At 37.5% G+C, this 6,127-nt stretch overlaps 1 pseudogene; it reads right to left on the reverse strand.

The window, feature by feature from the left end:
* Positions 1-327: 327 nt before the first annotated feature.
* On the reverse strand, positions 328-5,836 carry LOC113075743 (adenylate cyclase type 5-like; annotated as a pseudogene).
* Positions 5,837-6,127: the final 291 nt, after the last annotated feature.

The raw sequence follows: 6,127 nt of genomic DNA on the forward strand, positions 1-6,127 counted from the left end.
TTTATTTTTAGAGGGGAAAAGTTGTGTCTATATTCATCAAGAGTCTTTCCTCAACTATCCTTTGCAAAGCTGGAGAGCTCGTCTCTTTTCTAATCCTTCAACTAAAGTAAAAAAAGAATGAAACGAACAAAAAGGTAATCGAAAATAAGGAAACGATCAGGAGTCGTTCAGCGTTGATCTACACAGAGGCCCCAGGGTGAGAGTCAGTAGTACTCAAATACACTCCTGTGTGTCCGCAGTACATCAGATACTGTGATTGCTTCCCTCACGCTGAATCTCCACTCGTGTACGCTTTTATTGGACATACTGGACGGAACAACAGGGCGCCCTGCCTTTGGTACAAACCTGATCAACTGACATGCAATGAGCAAGCAACCATCACAGCAAATTCTCAATAAGTGAAGAACACAAAGCAGGAAAAAGGCCATCATGCAAGCCATTATGCTGAAAAAGGTGACCGAGCTGATGAACGTGTCGCGTCCAACAGGTGATTCGCACAGTTTGCGTTGTACACCGTCTGATACAGAGGCACTGTTATCATATGCTGAAATTTGTTAAATTAAGGCAAATGCACTGCAATTTGCACTGCACACATGCAGTGTAAGGGAAGTCTTCTATATTAGCAATTAGCTGGCTAGCAACTGTTTACCTAATGAATTTGAAGTTTACGGCTTAAATGTGTATTTTTCCTTAAAGAGATGTTCACTACAATGAAGCATAACAAGGGTGGAGGGAATAATATAGTTTATCTGATCATATGACTGACTGCAGTTGATCAGTTAGTACTCAGTTCAGGGCTTTGTTCCCTCTTCTCAGCTGGAATGGAATCATAATCAAATAGATATAAGAACAATCAGAATAGGAAAAGAAAAAAAAAAGATACAGAGGTGATACAAAATACCCAAACATGAAAACTTCAGGGAATCAAACAAACAAAACTGGTAGAGAAGATACCACAATCAGACATGCTTTTGAGCTGTTTAGTTTGGCAAGAAAGCAGCTAGTTGTATCATAGAAACCTCACAGTGAAAAGAGTTATGCCCCTTCGAGATTACAAAGCACAGTATTCAGTCATAATTTATAGATATATTTCTTTTGTTTTTAAAAAAAAGTCCTTCTAGAATGAATTGGATCGTACCGTGGTATCCAATGCCGTGGCTTTTCCCCAGATGCCTCAGAAAAACTTTTTTTTTTTCCTTTTATTTCATTTTGTACCAAAAATACTTCTTTGAAAAAAGAAGAAATGGTTGACGGAACACATAAAATAAAACCAAAGTCTTCCTATAGAACGCGTTGAAGACCCAGACCTGGTCGTATTTCAAAAAAAAATTAAAAAAAAAAAATTAGCTTTTCAAAACAAGTTTTCCATCCAGAATTTGTCATTCTGAAGGAAAAGGTACATTTTTAAACCATTCAGTCCTTCATATGATCTGGTGCTCGATGCTCATCGATCAATCAGTGTAATTTACTGTAAATAAGACGTCATGAAAACAGGGGAAAAAATTGAGGGGTGAGGACGTCGGAGCATTACATAATATTCAAACTTTTGTAATAAATACTTTGGTCTTTGGTCAATAGTTCTCTTCTTAGTTTATACAGATACTGTATTCGTACACACACACACAGATATACGAGCGTACGGGTTTATGTACGGTATAAATGTGTATGCGTTTTTCACACTTGTTCCATAAAGGACTTTTTGCACAAAACATCAAGATCAAAATAAATAAGGAATTCCGAACAGAACATGAGTACCTGTATTTATATTCACCTGAAATAAGAATAACAGAGGGGAAAAAATGTCACACAAAAATAAAAACTGGAGAAAATGCCTTATGTACAGCGTTTTTCTTCGGCAAGTAAAGGCCTTTGTTAAATAAACAGACTTTGCATCTTTCAAGCAGCCTGAGGGAGAGGCTTAAAACATTCGTCCTTCAAGGTGCACAGCCATATCCAGGAGCGCCACGACTCTCCAGTCTGGAGTCTGCTTTGCTTTTCTTCAATAATCTTCCTTTTTCATGTGATGGCGATGGCTGCTTGTTTGTCTTCTGCTTGCCTCGATCAATCTTCCTCTCTAGGGAATTGTGGGAATCCAAATGAACTCTAGTGCGCTGCTAACTGTTGGGAGGTCCGTCGTTCAGGAAGTAAGTGGTCATCTCACCCTTGCCTTTCACCTTTACGACCCCTCGACACTCCAGCTGGTAACCTTTACCGGCCAACACCTGGTGCAGGTCTGTGGTCACCTGCAAACATCCAGTTAAACGTCAGAAAATCACTTCTGAAACACTTTCTCCTGATGATTATGGCATCTCAAGGCTTGAAGGTTTACCTGAATACGGTCTGGGACCCCTGTACTGTCCATTCGACTGGCCACGTTGACTGTGTTTCCCCAGATATCATACTGGGGCTTCCTGGCACCAATAACTCCTGCGACCACTGGCCCAATGTTCAGTCCTGTACACACACACACACACACACACACACACACACACACACACGCCAATTTAGAAATGTAGCCTTGATTTCATGTAGAAAAAAATCATGTTGTGTGATGTCACGTAGTGTGACTACTGGTATTTTAGTATTATTTATAAACCAAAACATATTTTCCTTAAATATATACATGCATGTTTGTGTATTTATATATAGGTAATAAATATACACAGTACACACACAAATATTTTAAATAAAAACTTTTATTTTGGATGTGATTAATCGTGATTAATTGTTTGACTTTAATTTAAACTTATTTTAGTTATGTTACGTTTATGAACTTACTGTTTCCTTATTTGGTCATCTTCCTTTTCTTGTTTTGTTAATTGATTGATCCCCACCTGTCTCCATTTCCCTCATCACTTTCTGTGTGCTTAAATACCCTGTCTGTTTAGTTCTTCTTTGTCCGTGATTATTTGTAACTTAACCTTTTGTGATGTTAATGCTGTTATTTGTATGTTAACCCTATATTGTATTGTAATGTAAGTGTAGTATATTGTTTGTTTCTCCTTCTATCATCAGTAAAATCCTCATTTGATCCCGGTCTTCCTCTAGCACTTTTTCCTTCGTTAGCATACACACCCTTTACTGTAAATAGTTAATTGCCAAGGCAAAATTTTTAATATCTAATGTTTTATCTAATATTATAAGTGTATTAAATGTAAAAACTTTATCATTTTAATTAACAACACTGGGTATAACTCTCAAGAACATATTTTCTCGACACCTTTAATAAGATGCATACACACCTGAATAATTTCAGAACGTTTATTAAAATAAACTTTCACGGTAACTAGTATTTAGATCATGAATATTTAAAAAATACTGTTGTTTTTGTGGGTAGTCGTACCACATGACACCTTGTTATAAAACATACAAGTTACATTTTTCAGTTTTATCATGGTGAAAAAACAACAACCACATTTTCAAGAAGTATGTTCACATGCACTAGTTTTAATCAATCTGAATGAATCCAAATCCACTTTTAGATTCTAAAAGTTCTGTTTATATGAACCCTGAACTTATACTGGCTTGTCATAAAAAGGTCAAATTATGTGATGTTCTAAGAGACTTGCTGACAAACAGCCATGCACCACATGAACTTGATCTGACTTGATCATTTAAGAAAGAATAAAAGAAATCAGTGAAGATTGGACACTTATTTTGAAACTCACCAATCTTCATCTGGAAGTTGTTGAAGGAATGCTCATTGATGTATTTCATCTGCTCGCGGAGGTGCATGGCATAGTCTGCCAGGGCGGTTATATGCGAGCGGCCTTCCTTGTCATAGGTGGAGTCGTTGAGGCCGGGATGCGGCCATGTAGGTGCTGCCAATGGTCTTTATCTTCTCCAGCTGCCTGTATTTCTCCTCACTGATGATCTGCAACAGAGGAGAGATATAGAGGGGAGGTTTTCATAAATATACACTACCGTTCAAAAGTTAGATCCTCTATATTGGTCATAAAGAATGGTTTAATAATTTATGCTTCTCTCAATTCTTTCAAACCCAAACCTCATCAAAATCAGCGATGATCTCATTGAGGAGCCTCAGACACTCCACTCCTCGTTGTTGGCCTCCAGCTCCACATAGAACTCGGAGAAGTTGCTGATGGAGGCGAACATGACGGCCACACACTCACACGACTGATAGTACAGCTCGTCGTTCCTCCTCTCTATGGCTAGAAAGTGTGCGGGCCACGTCTTTGGGCAGGATGTTGTGGAGGAGCCGGCGGTTTGTAGGCTTGAAGCTCCTCCATCTCCTCCTTTTCTTCTGTGGCCTGTAGAGAAACAGACAAATTAATTATTCTAAATGTATTTTATGAACAAGTTATTTCTTGACATTATTGACATGTTGTTGTATATCTTAGTAAACCATGATGACAACATTAAAGATATGTGGTTGTAGTTTAGTGATTAAACTTTTGGTGTTGGTCAAAACACTGTAGGCTTAAACCCTGACCTGAAGTTTCCAGAGGAAGTCTAGACGAGCCGTTGACTCCACTTGCTGGGCATGTAGGTACAGTGCTAGTACAAACACAGTGAGGATGACTGGGGTCATGACCTTTAGGGACACTTTAGTCACCGTGAAGAACTGGAACGAGAGATCAGTCAGCCACAGGATAAATTATTTACATCAAGACTTAAAAGAGACTGTGTTAATTGCCCATACCACTGCTCAGTAGTTGTATTGAGACTGGACCTGCGGAAAAACCAAGAACATTATTATTGCTTCTCTAAATGCAAAATGTTTAAAGAGTTTCATTGAAAACACTAAAGAAGAACAACAAAACTCTCGTTTTAACGTGCAGTGAAAGGTTCACATCCCAACGACTCTTAAACCTTGGAGCATTTATTTATATTTCATATACACATCAGCATATTCAGAGATTTTTTAAAATATTTTTGTTTTCTATATTCATATTTTATTTATTTTTCTATTTTATAATTATTATTGCAAACCAGTTTTGTTGACTGAAAACTGAAACTATTAAAAAAAATCCATTAATTTGAAATAAAGCTTAAATATAGATGAAATATACTAGATCAAAAACTTAAGAAAATTAAGATACAGTAAATTACTAAAAAATCCTGAAACTAAAACTAAAGTAAAATACACAAAAATAGAGGCATTATAAAAAGAATAAAAAAGACAAAAAATATATAACAAAAAGCATATAAAAAAACTACTAAAACTTTCTCAAAACTGAAAACTGAAAATAAAAAAATAAGAGCTATAATTTATATATAGTAGTATGTAAATTATACTAAAATAACATTGTAGCAAACCACAGACCACAGAATTTAAAACTTGAATGCTAAATTAATGTAATGTCATTATATTATTTGAATATAATCACAAACAACAGACCACAGATGGGCTCTAGTTATGATCTTCTGAACATAAAGCCTCTTCTGAGCTACTCGTCTCTGTGGTGTTTGAGCTCTACTGACGCCCTCTATTGGCTGGGAGCGGTACTCACAGCGGCATTGGCAAGTAACGAAGAGGTCTGCGTTTGTCAAACAGCGCCACCTCTGGCCACTCCACAAGCAGCAGGAAGGTGAGCTGGATGAGCAGCATTAAAGCCAGCTTCCCTATACTACTGATCTGCAGGAACACTGAGCAGGCCAACATGGTCAGCAGCACACTGTAGCTGAAATACTGAAAGAGACATAGGGGATAAAACATGAATCCGGTTTCATACGCCTACAAAAGTTTGGATCTTAGTGTGACTATACACAGGTTTTACCTCAGGAAGGGGCAGGAGGGAGTGTTGCTGGGACAGATATTCAGGCCATCGGCTGCAAAGCGAGACAAGTTTTGAATGACACAGGGAGTCACCATCTCTGATGACCAGTTAAACCGCTCTGCTACACAGTCCACAAGCGTCTGTGTATCACAGGAAAACTGCAGAAAAAACAAAACATACACTCAGGCTCCGAAATACATCATCATTTTAGGCATAGATACAAACATTTTTAGTAATTTTCACCCACTAAAATGAAAGTTTGCTGAAATTTTATTAAATCCCAGGCCATCCAAGATGTAGATGTTTTTTTTTCTACATCAGAACAGATTTGGAGAAATGTAGCATTACATCACTTGCTCACCAGTGGATGCTCTGCAGTGAATGGA

The sequence above is a fragment of the Carassius auratus genome, unplaced genomic scaffold (genome assembly GCF_003368295.1).
Source record: "Carassius auratus strain Wakin unplaced genomic scaffold, ASM336829v1 scaf_tig00017605, whole genome shotgun sequence".
NCBI classification, from domain to species: Eukaryota; Metazoa; Chordata; class Actinopteri; order Cypriniformes; family Cyprinidae; genus Carassius; species Carassius auratus.